Raw genomic sequence first — 25,720 nt, 5'->3', positions numbered from 1 at the left:
AGTCACCTTTAAAACAATCACAAAGGTTATTCGTTTTTACCTCGTTCCCCCATTGCTGCAAGAAGCGTATTTCGGGGTAGATTTTTGGAGAGCATTTGCGTTAGCTCCCGAAATATTCACAAGCGTAGAGTGCATAGAGATTAGACTTGAAAAGGAAGAGGAACTTAACCTCCATGAATTGTCACCAGACCGGAAATTAGAATTGCAAAAGGTCATCGAGACGTTTCCTTCGTACGAGAAATTAGGCCTAACCAAACTAAATTAGTGGAGCATCACATCGACACCGGTGATGCCGTTCCCATAAAAAGAAAACATTTCCCTCTTTCGCCACCGAGGCAAGCCGAAGCTTTTAGCGAACTAGACAGGTTACTCGAATTAGGAGTTATAGTAGAATCAAACTCCCCGTGGTGTAGTCCTGTAGTACGGGTCCGGAAACCAGGTAAAGTTAGGCTGTGCATAGATTCGAGGAAGGTCAACGCGGTGACTAAGAAGGACTCCTACCCCCTTCCTCATATCAACGGCTTATTGAGCAGACTGAAGGATACGCATTTTATTAGTGGTATTGATTTGAAGGACGCGTTCTTCCAGATCAAATTGACAGAGTCCTCCAAGGAAAAAACAGCCTTCGCAGTTCCAGAGAGGCCTCTGTACCATTTCAAAGTAATGCCATTTGGTCTGTGCAATGGACCGCTGACTATGAGTAGGCTGATGGACAAGACAATCCCTTCGCGTTTGCGAGAGAACGTCTTTGTCTATCTGGACGACCTGATGATATGCAGAACTAATTTTGAAGACCACCTGAAATTGCTAGCGGAAGTGGCCCAATGTTTGAGAGACGCAGCGCTGACAATAAACGTGAAGAAAAGTAAATTTTGTCAGAAGGAAATACGCTAATTAGGGTACTTGATAGGCAGCGGGTGTCTAAAAGTGGATCCGGGAAAAATAGAAGCAATGCAAAACTTCCCGATCCCTAAATCCCCTCGGCAAGTGCGTAGGTTTGTGGGCATGGCAAATTGGTACAGGGCGTTTATTACCAATTTTGCTGACTTGGCAGGTCCCTTGACAGACTGTCTCCGTAAGTCAGCAGGCCCGTTCAAGCTTACCTCTGAAGCTATAGAGGCCTTCGAAAAGCTAAAAATAGCTTTGAGTTCCGCCCCTGTCTTGGCCCAACCAGACTTTTCAAGGGAATTCGTGATACAATGCGGCGCTTCCAAAATAGGTGTTGGCGGAGTGTTGTTCCAGGTCGATGACGAGGGCGCTGAGCATCCGATCGCGTTTGTGTCAAAAAAACTGAATAATGCTCAACAAAATTACACGGTAACCGAGCTGGAATGTCTCGCCGCCATAATCAGCGTGAAGCGTTTCCGACCCTATGTTACCGTTTCGTATCATCACGGACCACTCCAGTCTCCAAGTGGTTAATGACACAAAAGGACTTGAGCGGGAGGTTGGCGAGGTGGTCGCTCTTACTGCAAAGATATGACTTTAAAATGGAACATCGTAAGGGCACCCTGAATGTAGTACCAGATGCGCTGTCGCGGTTTGATGCCGATGAGTTGTCTTTCACTACCACACCCGGGGAAATAGATTTAGTCTCTCCCGAATTTTGCAGCAACGAATATTTAGACTTAATTCGGACCGTCACCGAAAATGAGGAATCGCTTCCGGATTTATGAGTGGTGGACGGGGTAATTTTCAAACGAATTAAATTTCGTAAGGGAGTGGAAGGGGAAGAAGACTCGCTGTGGCGATTATGGTTGCCGAAAGGGTTGACTGAGGAAGCAGGGAGATTAGCACATGACGCTAACCGGAGTTACCATGGCGGGTGGCAGAAAACCTTAGAACGTGTTAGGCAGAAGTACTTCTCGCCGCAGCAGGCTAAGGACGTCAGGGACTACGTCCAGCGTTGTAACACCTGCAAAGCTGTAAAACCCATTAATCAGCAGTCAAAACCGCCTATAGAGAATACTTTTGCATCCGAGAGGCCATTTCAGCGATTATATTGCGATTTTCTAGGGCCGTATCCGAGATCTAAGCGGCGCAATCAATTTCTTTTTATAGTACTAGATCATTTTTCAAAATACTTTTGGCTAAAGCCCATGCAGAGAGCCACCACTGTTAACGTTATAAATTACTTCGCTTCCGAAATTTTTCCAGCTGTAGGGGTCCCTCAATTTATTCACAGTGACAATGGCAAGCAGTTTATCTCGAAGGAAATGAACCAATTTTTTGCAAATTACGGGGTGACGCACGTGAGGACGGGTATATATTCTCCCCAAGCAAACGCATCCGAGCGCGTTAATAGAGAAATTGTTTCGAAGATTAGGATTATCCTGAAAGATAAACCGGACTATACTGATTGGGATAAGCATATACCCGAGATTTTATCAGTTTTGAGAAGTGATTTTCATACGGCGATTCAGTGTTCTCCATACTTTGCATTATATGGCCAAAATATGGTCCAACATGCCTCAACGTACAGCATTTTAGAGAAACTCGGCAGCCTTCGGGAAGGCCAAGTTACAATAGTAAGCAGAACTGACAAGTTGACTAATATTCGTGAGCAGATCCGTAGAAACTTAGATCAGGCCAAGGATAGGGGAGTAACCACCTATAACAAACGCTCTAGGCAAGTCAACTATAAGGAAGGTCAGGAAGTTTTTCGGAGAAACTTTGCCTTAAGTAACTTCAAATAGGGCATTAACGCCAAATTCTTACCAAAATACCTGAAGAGTCGCGTGCTTCAAAAAATAGCCAATGCACTGTATGATCTCGAAGACCTAAACGGGAAATTGATAGGTCGCTTTCACGCTTCGAATATTCGTCCGCAATAAACCAGAAAGAACGTTTCTTTGCCAAATTACAATTTGACTTTTTTTTCATATATACCTACCAATTGGACCTCTTTTTTTTGTCTGGGCGTTTTGGCGATCGGGGACATCTCGCCCAGTATCCTCCCCGAGCAGTGACCTCATAGGATGTTCACACGCGTACTCACCGAGGACCGTGAACCCCCTGGCAGTCCACGCTTAGGTCGGACTAGCCTTTCGGAGTTTGGACGAATTCCCTTTTTTGTTTTGCATTCCGGTGGGAGCGATAACCACTAGAAATCATCTTTCGAAGTTTTGACGAGTTCTCCATAACAAATGTCTAATTGCCGCAAAGCCCTTTTAAACTAGGAAACAGAATTAATTCCCAACTTGACTTAATTTTTTATGGACTTATGTTGCCCGGCTAGCTTCGTAGTAGGACTTTGAGACTCTTATCTCAGGGGTGAGTCGTGCCCCACGTTGATTGGCATCGGAGGCCCCTGGCAGTGGCTTCCCACAGCGGATCCGGTTTCCTGTTCGCTTCATCGCCAGGTCTTCAAAGCGAAGCAGGTTTGTTAGGGTCTGCTGCTACGGTCTACGGTTACGGTCCACTTGGGAGCGTATTCTCGCGAACACACTTAGTGATGGGGCGAAAGCTGCGATAAAAAGTATCGAAAAACAAGGAAAAAAACAGACCGGCCATCACTAGCGGAAAAAGTGTGATAGGCAGCAGAAAAATTTTGTGCTGGCCCAGATACATAGAAAAACAAAAAAGGAAATCGTGTAGCATCAGTCGGCCCAACGTCAATAGCAAGACTCCAACTGCCTTATTGACATTGCTGCTACATCAACTGCCCATCCCACTTATATTGAAGGAATTTCCGGGAAAAAGCGTGATAGGCAGCAGCAAAATTTTGTGGTGGCCCAGATATATAGAAAAACAAAAAGGAAATCGTGCAACATCAGTTGGCCCACCGTCAATAGCAAGACGCCAACTGCTTTATTGACATTGCTGCTACATCCACTGCACATCCCCACTTATATTTAACTAATCGCCAAACACCCTAGCCGGCTGTGCACGAATTCAAGTGAGCATTGTGGAAGAACCAAAGGACTGCAGCGAGGAATTGCAGGCCGAATCCAACTACTAGAAGATCAGTTAGGTGGTAGCAAACCTTATCACGGTAGTGTCGTAGCTCAACGTGTATAATATCCAGTGAAGCTAAACGGTGAGGAGAACCATTGTAATCCGAAGATAAACCCCTTTCTCTACGTGTACGAAGTACCCTGCCACCTTCGGAACAGCGTCCGACACCAAGTCCGCCTCCAGGGCCAGCAGTACGTTGCTGCAAAACACAACTAACGCCAAAATTGCCAAGCCATCCAGACCGTAAAGGTCAGCACGAGGTTTTGTCGCCACCAGGTTCACTCGATTACCTCAGACCAGAGCGCAAGAACCACTAACCCTACCAACACCAACCTGCAACGACAACGACCACGGCAGAACTAACACCAATGGCCTGCAACCTGATTAGGGTGAGTTCGTTACAAACAAAAAATTAGTAAAGAAAATTAGAAATTTTGATTTGCATGGAAAGCAGAAGACACGAAAAATATTCAAATTCAAATGGTAGTATACTACACTGGATAGTATACATAATTATATAGTATATCGGTACATAAATATATATGCGATGGCAAAAGAAAAGGCGCTTCGAACGCCAAGCTAATGTTGTATTTATAATTAGTTTTTAAATTTTCCTATATACGATTGTTTGCTTCATTCATATACATTTCATTAAATACACTACATACATGCTAGTTGCAACCATACTAGGGTGGAGAGAAAAAGAAAAAGGGGGATACACCTACAGGATTCGAATTAATTAAGATTAGCTTGTATCAATTATCTAATCGAAATAATTATTACATGAACACTTATGTTTCGGACCTTGACAAGATATTAAATAATGCAACAACAGTGTAATATACAAAATTGTTTACGCATTCTAAAGGTCTGTTCACAAATAAATGGGCAGTTTTGTCTCAGTCAGGTCAAGCAGCAATTCCCTGTTAGAACGCTCAACGCTAATTCAGATTTACGCCGTTTATTTGAGAATGCATCTTATATACATTATATTGAACCAAACTCTTTAAATATAACTAAAAATGTATTCAGTCATTTACGAGTATAATTCAATTTACATAGTACCTACCTAGACAGTAAAAAGAGCATACATCCTTTTTTTTCCAGTTTAGTAACATATTTAGTCGCTTTAAGATGTTTGAAGTTGACTCTGTAAGTTTTATTGATAATAGGCCGTCTCTATCACGTGCAACGTTTTAGCGATTCATTTTGGAAGCTCAACCATAAATTTAAAGACAATTTTTTTTTTTGCGACAGCAGCCATTAGTCGATTATGCTCGAATTGGCAAAAGGATTTCCATTTAGTTTTTTTTCTTATATCATACAACTGCTATATATATATATATATATATATACACATATGAATCCCTATTGTGGGCAATATCGTTCGGACAACGAGACGAAATAATATACGTGCACGTAATACATATTACTATCTCAATTTCATCTTTATTGCTTTTGTGAATACTCGTCTTAGTACATATTAGATATTATTATCATTATACCATAAGCATTAGCTTTACACAAAAAAAAAAAACAGATAATAAGGATTATTGTAACAATGTGCTTTAAGGGCAACCCCTTAGGATGATAACCAAAACCGAACTTTATATATATATTTTTTTGCTAACAAAATATAAGCAAGTCAATTTGAATACCTTGCGTTGGCGAGTATAGTTATATTAGAAATTTAGATAATAATCCAATAATTTTGTTTCAAAGACAAACTCTAAAATAGTAATAATGAATTTAGAATAAATTTTGTAATTTAAATGGAAATGCTGACTATCGCATTTATTTAGAAGGCACTTAGGGAAACAGGTAAGGGGCCACCGAAATTATAGGTGCGTCGGTGGCCACGGTTTTTTGAGGGTGGGACATAAGCACCGGGCGTCGCAACACCACCCGCGGCGCCCCCATGTTTATTCGGCCCTTTTTGTTTATTTTCCCTTTTCAGCTTTTTTTTAATTTTATTTTCAGCGTTTTTTTTTATTTTAAAATTATATCAGTCAGTAACCGGTCATTTCCGGTTCGGTTAGCTTTGTCCCCTTTTGCGTTAAATTTTTTTTTGAGTTTCTTCTCTTTGAATTTGAATTTAAAGTTTTGAATGTTAACGGTCTGTCCGTGATATCCGGTTCGGCCGGATGTTGTTTTATTTTGAATTATAAGCGTTTTGAGTCGTCTCGGCGCTTTTTGACAGTTGAGTTTTGATAGGCATGATAGGAATTTGTTTCTGTTTATGGCGCAGGAACAGTAAGGTTGGCAAGGACCCGCCCCAGCCGACAATGACTAGCCATTGCGCACCACCACATCATGCCGACCGCCTTCCTTACTGCTTCCCTTAGAAAATGCGATTCGATAACATGCAAACAAAACAAACAAATAACAAAAGAAAGCGTACATTGCATTATATACGTGCAAAAGAGCCATTGGCAAAAAATGGGGACTCGCCCCAACATATGCAGATGGATTTATACCGCGATTATCAGACCCATACTGCTGTATCGCGTAGTCGTATGGTGGTCAGCCTTGAGCAAGGCGTCAAACCTAAACTAGTTGGGTATAGTCCACAGATCCAGCATGATAAGCATAAGCGGGGCTCTAAGAACAACGCCTAGCGAAGCACTTCAGGCCATTCTTGACATCCTTACATTGAATCTAGCTGGTTATCTAACAGCGGCAACGTTAGCCCTGCATCTAAGGGAGTTGCCGTATTAGGACAACAATACCACAGGACACTCAAGTATACTAAACAAAAACAGTTTTCTTCATTCTAGCACGGATCGCTGTGCGACCACAACAGTTGCGGAAACCAACTTTAATATAAACATACCCAGCAGGGATGACTGGACGGAGTTGAATAAGTGCCTTGCAACACGGGCGGCTCCAAGCTAAACGGTAGAGTTGGAGGTGGAGTATACTCAAGGGACCTTGACCTCCAGCTCTCGTTCAGACTACCCGTCCACTGCAGTGTATTCCAGGCAGAAGTCGCAGCCATAATGGAAGCCGCAGCTAGGATAGGGACATACAATGTCGGCAAAGACATTTTTATCTTCAGCGACAGCCAAGCTGCAATAAAATCTCAGGGCTCCCACTCATTCAATTCTGAACTAGCACTAAACTGTCGCCGATCTCTTCAAGAGATTGCTCAACAGAACCGTGTACACCTCACATGGGTCCCTGGACATAGGGATATCGAGGGAAACTGCATTGCAGATGAACTCGCTAGGCAGGGTACAACCAGGCAGGTTCTTCCTGAACAAGAACGCTTAGGTATGCCCCTGTCCACATGCAAGCTAATGCTAAAAGAGCACATCTACCGCCAAGCCGACGAAAGATGGCTACAAATACCGGGGTGTCGAACATTGAAAGAAACTTGGCCTAAATGGGATCCTAAAATATCCCGTCACGTGTACAACCTAGGAAGGGATACAACTTCCACACTTGTGGGGGCACTAGCGGGTAATTGTCTCATAGGTAGGCATGCATAAAGATTAGGAGCGCCTTATCGTCGTTGCTTTAGGAGTTGTAAAGAGGATGAGGAGGAGGAAACGGCGGTTCACCTCATTTGCAACTGCCCAGCACTAAGCGCAGCACGGCAGCGCTTTCTGGGAGCTCCATTTCTTGATAATCTGAGCCAGGTTGTGGAGCATGACGTCAGGGACCTGGTAGCTCTCATCAGGTCCTCAAAATGGTTTGAAGAGGAAAGGTAACGGTGTTTTTCGTGGTATCACAACGGGCCTAACACTACTGGCCTAAGTGTGCCCTCGGGCAGCCACCCTAACCTAACTTAACCTAACCTGTATTCAATTTTCGTTTTGCATATTTTTCGGAACGAGTGTAAGGTGAGTGGCGCAGTGACTAGTGCAGAAAGAAAGGGCTTGAAAAATTATCAATGGCACTTCGAGCCTTATTATTTGACATACACTATTATGCATATATGTCCAAGCGCAGGTACATATATATTTAATGATAACATCATAAAATCTTCTATAACTTTGTCAAGGACTTAGTACTTAACTCGTTTTGATGTACACTATTATTCATATATGTACAGGCGCATGCACATATATATTTTATGATAACATCATAAAATCTTCCTGAACTTTGTGAGGGCCTTGCACTCAACCCGTTTTGACATACACTATAATGAATATATGTAAAAGGCAGGTACATATATATTTTATGATGGTCCCATAAAATCTTCCTGAAATTGGTCAGGGACTTAGCACTTCACTCGTTTTGGTGTACACTATTATTCATATATGTACAGGCGCATGCACATATATATTTTATGATAACATCATAAAATCTTCTATAACTTTGTCAAGAACTTAGTACTTAACTGGTTTTGATGTACACTATTATGCATATATGTACAGGCGCATGCACATATATATTTTATGATAATATCATAAAATCTTCCTTAACTTTGTGAGGGCCTTGCACTCAACCCGTTTTGACATACACTATAATGAATATATGTAAAAGGCAGGTACATATATATTTTATGATGGTCCCATAAAATCTTCCTGAAATTGGTCAGGGACTTAGCACTTCACTTGTTTTGGTGTACACTATTATTCATATATGTACAGGCGCATGCACATATATATTTTAAGATAACATCATAAAATCTTCCTGAAATTTGTCAGGGACTTAACACTTTACTTGTTTTGGTGTACACCAAGTGTTTAGGCCACAAGCCTAAATATGGCGGTGCACCCTCGTATTACTAACTTTTTCTTTTCGTTGTCCTTTTACTTCACATCTTTCATTTATACATATCGGTTTATACCGATAACTGTTTACCCCGCCGGATAATAGTTAAGCCTAGGATTCGGCGGTGACCGCGAACAAAAGTCTTTTTACCTCTTTCAGTTCTTTTGCGAACGTTTAAGAAACCGCCAGAAGCCAAGCCACCGAAGGTAAGTCTTTCAACAATACTAAAGATTTTAAAATTCATTTTGCACTTCCGTCTTCGGAAATATTGAATTGCCATTAAGTGGAGTAACTTTGCATTTGCATTTACCTTTATTTGCATAAACATTATTGTGTATTTTTTTTTTTTCTAACGAGTTCACTGAATTGTGATTAAGTGGATTAACTTTGCATTTGCATTTACTTTATTTGAATAAACATTATTGTGCATCCTTTATAACGTAATCGTTGTGTTTTTCTTTCTTTTCTCCCCACCATTATTGCGAGCGCGCCCTATCTGTGGTCTTGCCGCCGCAACATTTGGTCCTTCGAGCCGGATGGGAACCAGCGACCTATGGATGTGGACTGTTGATGTTATGTTATGTGGACTGTTGATGCGATGTTATGTGGACTGTTGATACGATATCACGTCCATTTTTCACATCATCACAATAACATCACATCTACAGTCCACATAACATCGCATCAACAGTCCACATAACATCGCATCAACAGTCCACATAACATAACATCAACAGTCCACATAACATCATATCAGATCACATACGTTACCAAAACTTGTGTAAGGTAAGTGGTTGGTTTTGGTGCACTTTTGTTTTTATATACGAACTCACGTATCGAGTGAATTTGTGATATCCATTTGCAAGTCAAATCAAGTGGAGGTTCATTGTGTTTTAAACGCACACTTAGCGCCTTTTGATTATCGGCTAAGTCCCCCACCAGTGGTAAGACTTTTCCGACACAACTCAAGGCAAGACAGTCAGTGGATCTTTTGTTTCTCCTTTTGCAACAAAATTATCACTGCACTGTGCAACCACACTCGGTTTCTATAGACAGTCTTTTCGGTTGTTGATTTTCGGCAACAATCTACATACACTCTCACTTGGTTGATGAACTTGCAAAGAAATACCACGCAGTCATAATATTCTGCAACCACAGAAAAAATTTTTTTTTTTTAAGCATTTCACCTTCGTTGGGTGGCTTGTAGTCATTTTTGCTTAATTGCGACCATCAATCACAGAATTGTTGCAAATCGCTCATTTGTGAATACACTTAATTCATATTAATTCGAAGGCATTTAATATAGAGTATTTTTTCACCGAATTATATACATATAATCAACAACTTTTGAACGGAAATCAGTTTATTAATCAGTTGCGAACTGAAATAATAACATAACGCCAAAAATTAGCACTGCGTTGGGTGGCTAGTGGCTCATCACAATTGGTCACAAACACAATTTTATACTGATCGTTTAATATTACATAGCTGTATGTTTTCAGCGTTTTTTATAATAAATAATTAAAAGTGTAATTTTCCACATTAAGTTGGATAAACAAATTCATTGTTTTATTTATATTGGGAAAGATACCCTGGTTGGCTACTCGGCGATACTCATCAACGTTCACATAACACCTTTTGTATACACATTAAATCCTCGTCAGGATTTCTATCTGTGTTTCACTTTCACTTGTATACACATTAAATCCTCGTCGGGATTTCTATCTGTGGGTCAAATTTCACCCTTTAAACACATTAAATCCACATAAGGATTTCTATTTGTGTTTCAAATCTCGAGGATTACACATCATATCCACATCGGGATTACATCTGCGTTTTTTAAACTTTTTTTAGACACACTAAGTTTTCAGAAAATATTTCTATCTGTGTCCAACACACCCTTTAGACACATTAAATATTTGCAGACGAATTCTCTTCTCTGCATTGCACATCACTGTAGACACATTAAATCCTCGTCAGGATTTCTATCTGTGTTTGATATCACTTTGTACACACTAGAACCTTTCAGGATTTCTATCTGTGCTGCATATCACTATATACACATTAAATCCTCGTCAGGATTTCTATCTATAACACTGTATACACATTAAATCCTCGTCAGGATTTCTATCTGTGGCTTACATAATCCTCGTGAGGATCTCTATATGTGGTTCATATCACTGGCCACACATTACACCACGTCAAGATTTACATCTGATTAAAATTTTTTCTTATCACTAAATTCACATAAGATTGCTTTCTGTGTTAACACATACAATCCGATCGGAGTTCAAATCCGTGAATTTTTTAGATTTTACTCACACAGCACAATCACAGCAGGATTGATAGCTGGGCTATGTACAAAAAAAACAAAACACTCATAATTTTTGCTGCGGTTGAATATACACCAACGCCACTAAGTCTTTTGCCTTCAAGCTCGACACCTTCAAAGAAAAAAAATATTCAAATTAATAAAATCAATGGAGACTTATATTAGATTGGCTGATTCCATAGTGGAGTTTGAGAAAGACTTCAACTCTGCCCCGGCCGAACCCCGGAACAAGCACACCTTTGCACTACTGCAAGAGGAGCTAAAGGCACTATGGAAGAAGACCAAGTCCACATATGAAAGTCTTCTCAGCAATCCTGAGCTGTCCAAAGACGAGCTCAGCTCACTAAGAAAGAAGAATAAAAGTTGCTTCGCATGCTACCTGCAATGCATGTCTGCTGTGGCGGCTGAAGCCGAAGCTATCACCCCACATTCGGCAAAGGATGAAGACTCTTCGCGCCGTGGACATAAAATGCGGCTGCCGCCTTGTGACACCGATGTATTTAAAGGCGACTACCTCTCCTGGCCAGCCTTTAGAGATATGTTCACGGCAATATACATCCACAAAACCGATCTCAAAGATGTCAGGAAATTATACTATTTAAAACAAAAAACGCAAGGGGAGGCAAAAGAAATAGTGGGCAGGTGCTCGTTAACAAACGAGGGTTTTGCAACCGCCTGGAAAAACTTAAGCGACAGATATGAAAATAAACGTATCCTAGTAAACACACAACTTAAACTCTTATTTAATCTGACGGCAGTCGAAAAAGAGTGTGGAACCTCAATCAAAAAAAAGCAACGGGAGATAAACAATTGCATCTCCGCGCTACAATGTCATAATATTGACATCACAAATTGGGACGCAATCATAACCTACTTATGCTCCACAAAACTCCCTGAATCTACATTGGCTCTTTGGGAACAGACCGTAGAACGGAAGCCAGATATCCCGAAATGGGTGGATATGGAAAAATTCCTGTCCAATCGCTTCCAGACATTAGAGACGGTTTCTGATCATAGGGGTAACAAAACTACAAAAGCACCCAAAAGTCAAAATTCGAATTCTAAGGAAAATTCTACGAAACTTGGGGTTTACCAAGCAAGCGTACCAAAGTCGGCATGTAAGATGTGCAACAGTACGGAGCACAAATTACGAAATTGCCAAAAATTCCGTAGGTTGTCTACGTCAGGGAAAATCGAATTTGTAAAAAACAATAGTTACTGTCTGAATTGTCTGTCGGGTGGACACACCGTGACACGATGCACTAGCCAATTTAATTGCAGCACGTGCCATGCAAGGCACAACACCTTGCTCCATCTTCCGACAGCACAACCAAAGACAACTCCTCAAAGGTGGACTCAAAACGCCACCGACAATACACCTTCAACCTCCCAGCAGGCTAGGGCAAGGATGGAGTCTGAAAAAAGACAAGATAATGCTAATAACGTCTCTTCGTGTCATGCTAACACCACTAAAGGGGTGTTATTAGGAACAGCACGTGTTAATATACACTATAATGGAGTGAAATTTTCCGCCAGAGCGCTGATAGACTCTGGGTCCGAATGCTCTTTCATAACAGAAAGACAAAAAAGCGAATAAACCTTCCATCCAAACGTCTGCATGTGCAAGAGTCAGGAATAAATAATACACCATCTGCACAGGTAAAGGAATCATGTGTGATTACGTTAGGTCACAGACCCCTTAGTGAGCATCGATACAATGTTCCTAGTCCTGCCCCAATTAACAGGGGACCTTCCGACTTGCCAAGTTAGCGCAACGACTCGACAAGCGTTTCCTGGTCTGATTCTGGCGGATAAGAGGTTCTTCATTAATGAACCAGTCGACCTTATACTTGGAGGCGACGTTTACCCCCAGATAATACTGAACGGTATACGGAAGAACGTTCTAAATATGCTTCTCGCCCAAGAAACCGTCTTCGGTTGGATTTTAACCGGTCGTGCAGATGCACCTCACCCAACCAATACACGAGTATCCTTTTTCAATGAAATTAGCCTAGACAAGCAGCTAGCCGCTTTCTGGGAACTTGAAAACGTACCTACAAAAAAGGCCCTGACGGAAGACAATGCCTATTGCGAGGCACTATATAGAAACACAACAATGAGGAATTCAGATAGAAGGTATACCGTCGCCCTTCCATTCAAACAAAGCTTCCCAAAAACCGTCTGTTTGGGCCCATCTCTCAAGAGCGTCTGCTCTCAGTTCTATCGGAACGAGACGCGCCTAGCCAAGACATCGGCCCTACAGACGGAATGAAATAGGATACTGACAGAATACGTCACGTTAGGGCACATGTCCAAGGTGCACACCGTAGTACCACCACAATCAACTGATTGCCATTTCTTACCGCATCATGCGGTGATCAAAGAAGAAAGCACAACGACTAAAGTACGGGTCGTATTCAACGCGTCGTGCCCGACATCCAATGGCACAAGCCTGAACGATGTGCTACACACCGGCCCAGTACTTCAATCTGACTTAACAATACTACTCCTACGATGGAGATTCTACAAGTACGTCTTCAACAGCGACATTGAGAAGATGTACAGGCAAATTTGGGTAAAGGAAAATCAAACCCAATATCAAAGAATAGTTTTTCGACTCAAAGCAGAGGACCCTGGCAGCGTTTTTGAGCTCAACACAGTAACCTTTGGGGTAAACTGTGCCCCCTATCTAGCGATCAGAACCCTACATCAACTTGCTGATGACGTCGAAGCATCTTTGCCAACCGCAGCGCACATCTTGCGAAACAGTATGTACGTCGATGACGTCCTTGTAGGGGGGCATAGCATCGAGGCAGCAATTGCGGCTCGCGATGAAATCACAGCTGCATTAAAGTCAGCCGGATTCCCTTTGCGGAAGTGGACCTCTAATTGCAGTAGGATACTACAGGGCATACCCAAACCTCCCCGGCTTACGGAAGACTTTCTGGAGTTCGATGACGCGAGCATGGTAAAAACCCTAGGCATCCGTTGGAACGCGCATTCCGACTATTTTTATTTCACAGCGAAACCAACCGAAAACCAGGATATCTTAACAAAGAGGGCGATCCTATCGGCCATCGCCAAACTCTTCGTTCCGTTAGGCTGGCTTGCTCCAGTTATCATCGTATCCAAGATACTAATGCAGAACATTTGGCTGGAGGGGACGGACTGGGATGAACCGTTATCCGCAATCACTTTAAATCGGTACTAAACCTTTATGCAGGAGTACCCCGCCATTAACCGGATTCATATACCTCGGTGGGTGCACTTCACCCCAACTAACGATATAGAAATTCACGGCTTCTGTGACGCGTCCGAAAAAGCCTACGCAGCTACGGTTTACGTGCGAGCTAAGATCAACGATAGGACATACGTTAGTCTACTCATGGCAAAAACGAGGGTGGCACCAGTAAAAACAATTTCACTACCAAGATTGGAGTTATGCGGTGCCGTCCTGCTGGCTGAGACTTTGGATACCGTGATAGAGAACCTGAACTTAAGCAAATTTAACATTCACCTATGGACAGATTCGACCATCGTTCTAGCATGGATTCGAAAACCCCCGTGTTCCTGGTCAACATTCGTAGCTCACAGGGTGACAAAAATCGTGGAGAAGGTAGGAACGAAAGCATGGCATCATGTCGAGTCCGCATCAAATCCAGCGGACTTATGCAGCAGAGGACTTCCAGCCACGGAGCTAGTCGACAACTCTGGTGGCAGGGACCTTCTTGGCTGAAAGAAGGCAAAGCGGAAAGGCCATCTCAAGGCGAACAGGAGTACCACACAAACATCGAAGAAAAACGAGTACAGGTGCATGCAGCAACGGGCCTCAACAAAAGCGAGGATATTCTTGATCGGTTTTCCGATTTATCAACGGCGTTGCGGGTAATCTCCTACATTATAAGATTCGCCAATAGAACCCATCCAAAAACTAAACCGTCTTTTAAAGCAGAGTCGCACCAGATTTCGCCTGACGAAATCAAGGCCACGACTGGCCGCCTCATCAGGATATCCCAAACAAACCACTATTCCGAAGAAATAAGCTCTCTGAGAGCTAGAAAACCCATCGCGGCCAAAAGCGAGATCCTCTCCCTAGACCCCTTTATCGACGAAGATAGTGTCCTTCGGGTGGGGGGTCGTCTCAACGCATCTAAGGATGTTCCCGTCGACGAGCGTCCCCGATAATCCTCCCTTACGCCTGCCGACTCACCCGTCTCCTAGTCCAGTTTGTCCACACCATTTCTATACATGGCGGAAACCAACTAATGCTGCGGCTCCTACGCACGCAGTATTGGATACCTCGGGTCAAAAAGATGATCCTATCCATCATTCACAACTGCAAGACCTGTACGCTATTCCGCAAACGTTCCCCGACGCAACTCATGGGAATTCTCCCTGCGGAACGTACTACCTTTTCTCGGGCATTCACCAACACCGGGGTGGATTTTGCCGGACCGTTTGACATCAAGTCTTACAGCGGACGAGGATGCCGCATGTCTAAGGGATACGTCTGCCTATTCGTCTGCTTTGCGACTAAGGCGATCCACTTGGAGGCGACTAGCGACCTCAGCACCGCCGCGTTTCTCTCAGCATTTAGCCGGTTTGTCGCCAGAGGAGGATGTCCGAAAAACCTCTACTCCGACAACGGGACGAACTTTGTCGGCGCGTCAAGGGCTCTCCGCTCAGAGGTCAAGGCATTCCTCGTTGATGCGCGCAACCAAACCCTCTCTAAATATGCCCACCAAACCCTGACATGGCATTTCATACCAGCAGCTGCTCCTCATATGGGCGGGCTGTGGGAAGCGGGGGTCAAGAGTTTCAAAACTCATTTCAAAAAGATCGCATCGGATCATAAATTTACTCTCGAGGAGTTTAGCACCCTCCTGTGTAGGATTGAATCCTGTCTCAACTCCCGACCCCTGAGCCCATCTTCAAATAACCCGTCCAACCTGGAGCTACTCACCCCCGGCCACTTCCTAGTCGGGGGACATCTACTAGCGCCACCCGAGGTTGACGTCAGCGAGAATCGCGCATCACTCGTCAGTCGATGGGAAAAACTTAAGGCGCTGCATCAAACCTTCTGCAAACTGTGGAAAACTGAGTATCTCACCGAACTGCAGAAGCGCGTTAAGTGCAAGCATCCACAATCGAATCTCAAACAGGGGGACTTAGTCGTCATTAAAGAGGACAGTCTGCCCCCCAACGAATGGAGACTAGGTCGGATAGCCAATCTCCATTATGGCCCCGATAACCGAGTTCGAGTCGTCGAACTTGATACGGCAAGGGGACAAACCACCAGACCAATCACGAAATTGGTCCTCCTACCACCCTTCAGTGAGGGTGAGGGAGACTTGTAACTCCCAACCGTTATAACAAACCCCATAAGCCAGCTCTCTTTCACCCCGAACGAGGCCAACAACTCGCTCAACCCAGTTCTCGTTCACCCCGAATGAGGCCAACACAATCCTAACGCAGATTCATTATCTGCCACAGAACACCAAATATCATTACCCAAAATGATTAAAAAACATTGAAATTTAAAAAGCACTTTGCCACTTTTTATGAAAGATTCAAATTTAAGCACCAAAGGGCTTCCAAAATGATTCCAAATAGTGAGCGAAAACTGCTTCTCGTTTTTTTTTTTACCATCAAGGGTACACAAATTTGAATAGTTCGTTTGGTCACTTGTATGACAACTCATTATTTAGTCCGAAAGAGTAATCTAACTGCATTCCTATGTAGGGAAATTCAAAGTTCAATTATCTAAATGCTGAGTCGTTTGGCATTCTGAAACATTACTTTCAGTTCTCGAACTAACAATGTTAACGTATTTACGTACAAATACTAAGTACATTGAGAGTGTGTTACAATTAAACGGGCGATAGGATACCCTTTCCCCAGTCTCAGACCACATTGTTGACGCAAGGGCCAATGTTCATCGAGTCATTGGCCAACAACAATTGCAACTCACAAAAACCCCTAATGCAAATAGGGATCTATACAATAGTCATAACGGGTGCAGACAATCCCAAATCTAAAAGGACTCAGCACCACCATGACCAACACACTCTCCCCTCTCATCCTCTGTAACTACCCCTAAATGGTGAGCTATCAGCATTGAAAAGACAATTAAATACAAATTAAATAATATACCGAACATGTCACTTGGTAAGATGTGGGGAGCGATATGATCACTATACATATCAAAAGGGCAGACACTCACCTTCTCTTTAGTGAGCAATCGTATCTAATCGTATTACAAGGGCAACGCTGCGAGACGATGTGTGGCTATGTCGAGCTAAAGAATTTAATGTCAAGTTTCAACCCGGTGTCGCATGCATATTAACTGGGATGAAAGTCATATCAAATTGAGTTAGCCGTTAGCCAACGTTCTCGCACCGTACCTATAAATTGCCTCTTTCAGATTTGAAAAATTTTTGTGGGCCAAAATTAAAGAAAATATTTGCTCTGGATTACATGCATAAAGTTTCGTGGTTTGGGAGCCAGAAATTTTTCATTTAATACTCACCCTGAGTCTCCCTGTCAGGCTATATGGTTGCTGTAGGGAGAAATCGGTTCTGTACCCCCTGACAAAAGCCGCACAATCTACAACAGCGCCTTTTCCATTGACGTATTAATCCGCGTTCAACATCCCACCAACATTGTCAACGGTTATGAGCGTTTTGCGGATTTAAACGTGATTAAGTGCTCAAAGGTATCGCTGGCCTTCTTTACGTAGACAGAACCCGCATGCCAAAGCGTCAGCCTAACTAGTAAGAAGAAAGGAAAATGTTGTATTCATTATGGTTTTAACCCATGGATTTTCGCAAAACCTACCTGGTCGAGTGCCTAAACCCATTTGCTGGTAGGCTGCATTGGAGCAAACGCCATCACAAAAAAAAGCCATAGCCCGATGACAACACTTCAATGCCAAAATCAACTTCTTGTGGGATTCTTGCATTAGCCAAATGTTGTTTGAAGCTCAAATTTTAAATCTTGAGCGAGACCTATATCTTGAAACATACGTTGCAGCTTGATTGTATATTCATAACCACAAGCTTGATTTAAATTTGAAATCATCATTGCTTCGGCATCATTTGATGCAGATGTATGATATACCAGACGCTTGGCAAGCATTTTGGAATAGAATTTCTGAAATACATCCTCATCTTCAATATATTTAAAAACTACCATAACTTGATCGAGATTATCTTCCAGTTCTCTATCCTGGGGATTCTTAAAAGATTTCTTCAGTAACAAGTCACCGTATTTTGCAAGCAACTCTAAAAATAAAGGTAGAAATTAGCACTGATAAGAAAAATTCCAACCCTCTTGAGTTGGACCAGCCGGGCAGGGGAATTTAAAGTGGAAAATTCCTAAAGTATAGAGATTATGTTATTAAATTAAAAGGGAATTTGTTTGCATTAAAAGTACACACAAAGAAGATTCGTATAAGAGAAATACGGTGCGGAAAGTTAAAGGAGCAAAAATGGCCAAAGAGACGATGATCGTTTTTTGTCTACGATACTGAGTGCCTCAAAGATGAAGCTGATGATCCGGTTAAGGTAGTACTCTATTTCCATCCCAGTTGGGTGTCGGATACCCAGAAAGGGGCATTGTGTGGTCAAGTAATGGGAACTTCATACTTTCTTAAAGATTGCTTCTTCAATCCCAAAATTATGGCGTTGCAAAATGGCAAATTTGTGCTTAAAGAATTTGGTAGATTTACGTTGGCCGTCGGCACCGATCGCAATATTTCCGATCGTTTACTTGAACAACGCGCCGATTTGCTCGCTTCGCTGGTAAAATTTTTTCATCGTGATTTGCAAAGCGTTTTCGATCAATTTCCACAGCAAGCGCAGTATAAGAATCTCATGGAAAAGTTATATCATATTTTCGAAACATCTACCGATTTTGCAACGTAATGGCCATGTGCTTCAAAACGTACCAAAACTGCGCATGCCGAAGACGGCCAGCAATATAATTTTGGATGCTATACAAACATTACAATGTCGTCAGCAAACAAAGTGTGTACTAGGCGGAGCCGTGCTCTACCATAATAAAGTTGTCGCATCCCAATTGGGTGATGATATTACCAAACAACTTGTACTCACCGATCCATTGCATACGCACCACAGCCGAACAAATACACATCAATGATTTCCATATACCTAATGGCGTACAAATGCTCATCATTTATGTCGACGTACCACAATAAACGATTATCCGCTGATGCACAACGCGCACAAGCTTTACAAACAACACAGCTGTCACAGGGTTTGCCGCCCTTTCAATATGCGAAACGTAAAATTGAACGGGATAAATCTTTAATATTCACTAATATACCAGAAGAAGGTAGCAGCACTGTTGGTGGAAGTTCTTCTACAACAATTGGAGAAAAAGTGGAGGAGTGTGTATCAGCCGCACCTGCCGCAGTGCCACCACAAACGCCTGCCACCATGCGTCCAAAATCCCTAATGAAACGCCCTACACATTTGCCTTTGCGCCATCGCAATAACATGAGCAGCTAAAAAGATTTGCCGGAATCGGGAATTGCGTCTATAAATTTCGATGAAACGGATTCATATCCCGAGTTTATTGGACGCACTAGCGTTTGTTCAACGCCCATGACTGAAAGTATAGTGTTGCAAGTGGGGAATATTATGTCGATATGCGCAAATCCACAAGAACAACAAATAAAAAAATTGGTATGATATAAATTTCCCATAGCTTGACAAGCTTGACCAGCACCTTTGCCCTTATCACCGCATGTGTGACATATACCAAGATATTCACCCTGTTCCTCGCTTTGCTCAACAATATGTTTAGTGTGTGCACAACTACTATCTAGATGAACTATCTATATAAGTGCGATCATTAAAAAATTACCCACATTATCATTAATTCGTAGCTGTGTACCTGAAATGAAATAAAAGAATAAAAAACTAGTATATTTATTAAATTATCAAAAAAGGAACGATACTAGTATACTTACCCAGCACCAGTTTTCTTCATTATGAAAATTCATTCAAAAATGTCTCTATACTCATTTCCATGAATGAATGAATGACATTTTGAATGAACGAAACAAGGGTGCCACTCGATGACATTTGCCTTTGTCTTTTCTTACGCCGTAAACACATTGCGCGCGACCCCATGGCATCACAAGTCGGATCCGCGGGATCCAAAAAACTCGAGTGTTAGTGCCCGAACAACTTTACCCTTTTTTCGACGAATGAAAATTTTGGTTTATTTTGACAATGTGGTGCATAAAACCACAATCAAAATCAACCTTCTTGTAAAAAAAAAGGGGGGAGGTGAACCACTCGAGACGGAAATAATTATCGCGTTTTATTTGCATTGTTTTCCCTGTTAGAAAGGTAGGGCAAAATTAAAATGTAAAACATAAACAAAACGTGTCACACTCAATAGTGGTCTCGCTTTTATGATAGAAATTTTCTCTGCGTATTGAAGTTCCGATAAAGTTTCGTCAGTCCTTTCAGCTTGAAATTCAAGCAAGAATAAAGTAGTGTCATATATGCTTTCGATACTACAAACAAGTGAAAAATTACACTTTTTAGAAAATTTTATGCCGCGTCAGGACTCAAACGCGAACTGCCCCTAAATAATTGCATGACATGACCATTATTTCTCTTACGCTGCCACATTGGCAGCACCGCACAGCTGCCTCATTCCAATGATTGGAAGAGTGAGCAGCTGACAGCTCTACAAGTTACCACACTCGATAGTGTAGGCTATCCCCGCCAGGGTTGTGTTGAAATCAACCAACACACCACAATTTGTGATTCTCACACACCATGGCCCAAATCAACCCAAATGGTGTTCCCAGACACCGAATAAAGGCCCCTTTACATCTGTCGCACATTTTATCTGCACGACGTCATTTAACTAGTCATTTTACAGTCATTCAAAGGTTATATTCATAGTCACATTTGCGTGGGCGTGGGTAAGTTTTGTGACCAAATTTTGTAGGGCAATTACAAGGAGCCGTGACAATACACGGGTAACTCGTGATACCATCTGCTACACAAATGTAGCGTATACTACCGCATATTGCCTGTATTAGGCAAACACCAAAAAATATAGTTTGTCCTAAGTCTATATTTAATAATTCTTAATTTCACTCCTTGATTGTTTCAACATCAGAACTTTCATTCTGATGAAAATATTTTCAACATTAAAGATACCTTTACGCGTATCTCAATGCAATTTTACCAATCCTAACAGTGGTTTCAATCAATACACGTCATTATGTCGGCAGACTGACTTAATCAGATTATTCATCCCGAGTACGCCAACCACAAGCTCAGCCTATTAAGCTCCTTGTCTCCGCTCATAAGCCACCCAACCCAAGGGCATCTACGAATGTTCTATTAACAATTTGATATTCCAGAATGACTGGATTGTCCCATAAACGCGCCAAGACGGAGGCACGCGGCAGTACATTCAGCGTCCCATGCCGGCTATGTGAAAAATCGCACAGCATAAGGCTCTGCCCAATTTACCGGTGCATGACGAACATGGATCGACTAAAGACGATTATAGATTTGAGATACTGCACCAATTGCTTATCGCCATTCCACCAACGGAAGACATGTCCCAGCGAAGATCGCTGTCATCGGTGCAATGAGCAGCACCACACGTCAACACACCACGACGACGTTCCACCACTGTCCCATGAGACTGATGGCGAAGAGAGCTCCGACGGAGCCCTATCCATCCACGCCACGGAACAAACCCTGTGGTGGGAAGCGGACGTCGCCGACGAAGAGATCGAACGACGGGAAGATCCTACTGCAATAGTAGCAAGAACACCACCGGGCGGTTCAGGACCACAACGGCGGCCCCGTATAATGTTCGTAACCAAGTAACCACGCTCGCGCGCCAACCAACAATGCCAGCCGGCTTCAGAACAGGAAGCCTCCGGCGGTCGTTCGGATAGCAGCAGGAGGGAAGCTCCACGAAGTACGCGCCCTTATCGATCCGTGCGCTCCGAAGTCAATCATCGATGCGAATCTCGCAAAGGACCTCGGGTTAGAGCGTACCGGCACGTCCTATCACGTGAAGTGCACGCTTGTTCTGAGAGGGAAATACGGGGTAACGGGAGCAGTGACGACCCAGGCCACAGTGGTGTCGCGATACTCACGGCTTAGTCCGACAGCAACTCTGGATCCATCGGTAGCCACGCCACTCCAATTTATGAAGCTGGCGGATCCAGCTTTCCACCGGTCTACACCTGTCCGGCTCACACTAGGTGCCGACGTCTACGCCAGCCTAATGGTTAGCGGCACACCACCGTCGAACGTCGGCGGGCTGCTGACTCAAGCCACCATATTCGGGTTGGTAGTGTCTGGAGCCCACCAGCAATAATCGGGTATCTGTCCATTCAATAAGTAAAGTGCACTAAAATCAACCCATGTCTATTTCGACTAACATCTCTTTATTCACAGGAATCCCACGGAAAAGCGTCTGGCGTCGGTCGAATTATATATCCTGGTCACACTATTTTTCTTCCATACGTATTTACAGCAGGCCTAAATTTAAGTTGAGATTCGTTAATTTTAAGTTTAGATTCGTTCTCGCGAGCCCTTTGGGACTTGGTTGTTGGGGCGTTACGATCGTTTCGAAGTTGCTCGCCGCAAGGGGGCCGGCATGTTTAGGCCACAAGCCTAAATATGGCGGTGCACCCTCGTATTACTAACTTTTTCTTTTCGTTGTCCTTTTACTTCACATCTTTCATTTATACACATCGGTTTATACCGATAACTGTTTATCCCGCCGGATAATAGTTAAGCCTAGGATTCGGCGGTGACCGCGAACAAAAGTCTTTTTACCTCTTTCACTTCTTTTGCGAACGTTTAAGAAACCGCCAGCAGCCAAGCCACCGAAGGTAAGTCTTTCAACAATACTAAAGATTTGAAAATTCATTTTGCACTTCCGTCTTCGGAAATATTGAATTGCCATTAAGTGGAGTAACTTTGCATTTGCATTTACCTTTATTTGCATAAACATTATTGTGTATTTTTTTTTCTAACGAGTTCATTGAATTGTGATTAAGTGAATTAACTTTGCATTTGCATTTACTTTATTTGAATAAACATTATTGTGCATCCTTTATAACGTAATCCTTGTGTTTTTCCTTTCTTTTCTCCCCACTATTATTGCGAGCGCACCCTATCTGTCGTCTTGCCGCCGCAACACCATGATGCATAAATGCACAGGCGCATGTACATGTATATATTATGGTGATACCATAAAATCTTCCTGAAATTTGTAAGGGACTTAGCACTTCATTCGTTTTGGCGTACACCGTAATATATAGGTGCATCAGCGCATATACATCTCTATATTATAGTGACACCATAATACTATTTTGGAATACTTACCAAATCCTGTGATGACGAAAAATCCGATGACCGCTTCCAGCTGTCGTTGTCACACTTCTTCGCAATTTAATTGCAGAACGTTATTTTTCAGGAAAATTTACACTTTCACTTTTTCGCAATTTAATTGCTAAAACTTTAAATGAATTTTTATTTATTATTGAATTTTAAAATTAGCAAACGAGCACGTGAAATATTTTTCTTTATTTACCTTGTTTTGGGATATTTATAAGCAAGACACTCATGCTTTTGCATTCGCACTAATTCTATTTATGGAAAATTTTTCCACCCTGAAAAATATCTCAAAAACTTAATTTTTTTTACACTGAAATGACTCATAGTGTTGGAATTTCAGGGAGAGTTGTTAAAAGTGGGTAGTCATGGTTGGCAGGGTTTGAATAAATACAAAAGTTTAGCAGCTAGTAAGTTTGATGTCGGATCGTATAGAAACTGATGGCAGTGTTGGCCTAATTATGGATTATGGGCAGTTTGGCGAGGAAACGGATATTTCAGAACTTTTAATAATTATAAATTGCATAAACCGTTGCGTGCACTAGATATTGTAGACCTAGCAGTGTACTTTTCGAAATTTTTTTTTTCTTGCTTAAAGGTGGTTTTGGCAAATCCGCCATTTTGTACGCCGCGTGTATCCGTCGCAAAGTGGCATATATAGATGATTTGCAGATTTCAAATTATATTGACTGGCTATACTTTACCATCAAACGCCTTGTTAAAGTTGTGCCGTATAACTAAAACACTGCAGATTACTTATGGACACCTGTTTTATATGTGTCTACTTAAAATTTATTATAACTAATATGTTTTAATAAGACTTATGAATATTTGAGTTCAGACGAAGCGCACCGAAATGTATATGTATAATTAATGAGCTCAGCATATGATCGCTTTAAAAAGTGTCTGGTCTTTTTTCTAGTTCAAAAGAACACGCACTGGGTTGCATTTGCCCGTGCGCTACATCAGCTTATGAATGTTTGCTGTGGTGAGATTGAACTTAAGGTGCCATTACAATGATATCACATGCCAATTTGGTACTCCTTATAGGCCACAACAGAATGAAGTATCGGAGAGAGCCAACCGTAGATTGGTAGAAATGGCAAGGTCGATGTTAATACAAGCTAAACTCAGTGAGAAATTTGGGCGGAGGCAGTGGCAACCGCGGTGTACCTTCGAAATCGCATATCAGCTAAATCAATTGGTGATAAAACTCCGAACGAAATATGGTATCGTTAAAAGCCTAATATACAACATCTCAAAGTGTTCGGGTGTTTAGTGATTGCGTTGGATAAATCGGAAAATCGTAAATTCTGTGCAAAAGAAAGGAATTGTAAAATGGTGGGCTACTCACAAGAGTCAAAAGCGTATCAGTTGTATGACATATAAGCGAAGAAGATTATTATTAGAAGAGATGTCAAATGTCAAGAAGGTACGCTAATGGGTAAATCTACGCCGGATGGTGAAATTTTAAGACAACTTAAAAGTACGAAATTGGTAAATCTACGCCGGATGGTGAAATTTTAAGACAACTTGAATAGTACGAAAAACTTAATAATGAGGCGGCAGAAAGTACCGCATCCGTTGAAAGGTTGTTGAGGGCGTGGAGAGGAAATGTTGAAATAATCTGGCAATTCAAATAGCTGTTATACGTCTTTGTTCTATCTCTTTGTCATATCAATTTTGTTATTGTAATGAGACATTTTTAGTTAGTTGTTAACGTTCACCTAAGTCGATGAGACTTTAATAATAATAAACCTCTTTGAATTTACTTCTACGAATACTTTTATTTCGCGGTTACGCCAAAAGGTAACGATCTATAAATCTAACAGTATTAATTTGTGACGAAGACCCTTGTAATTTACATATAGTTGGAATACTTGACGATATAAAATACTCTTACAGATCTGTTATCGACGCAGTGTCAAATATTTTTAAATTGCATTATTATTACTTTTAATGTTTAATATCAGAAAGAGAGTGCTCATGTTTGGCAATTCATACAAAAACACTTTTTCGAGATGGATTCAAAACATATATCGACATGTGTAAATGCCACAATTCCAAAATTTTATAAATGTATACATAGTTGTTTGTAAATACTGCTTTAAAACTGTAAATGATTTAATTAGATGAAATGTTTGTAAAATGTCCAGATCATGGTGACATTATTATATTTAAAAAAACTTTGTACAACGAAATACCTACTAGGGATGGCCTTTATATGAGCTATTATATAAACAAACATACTACCTTGTTTAGAAAAATAAATATTGAAATATTAAAATTTCAG

The 25,720-nt window shown here is 41.8% G+C and overlaps 1 pseudogene; it reads left to right on the top strand.

Annotated features, from left to right (window-relative positions):
- The first annotated feature begins 18,525 nt into the window (after positions 1-18,525).
- LOC137235396 (BLOC-3 complex member HPS4-like) lies at positions 18,526-19,725 on the top strand (annotated as a pseudogene).
- The last annotated feature ends 5,995 nt before the right edge of the window (positions 19,726-25,720 follow it).

This window comes from Eurosta solidaginis, chromosome X (genome assembly GCF_040869045.1).
Source record: "Eurosta solidaginis isolate ZX-2024a chromosome X, ASM4086904v1, whole genome shotgun sequence".
In the NCBI taxonomy this organism is placed as follows: domain Eukaryota; kingdom Metazoa; phylum Arthropoda; class Insecta; order Diptera; family Tephritidae; genus Eurosta; species Eurosta solidaginis.
Note: the sequence above shows the minus strand (reverse complement) of the source record. Positions and strands in the feature narration are given on the sequence as shown.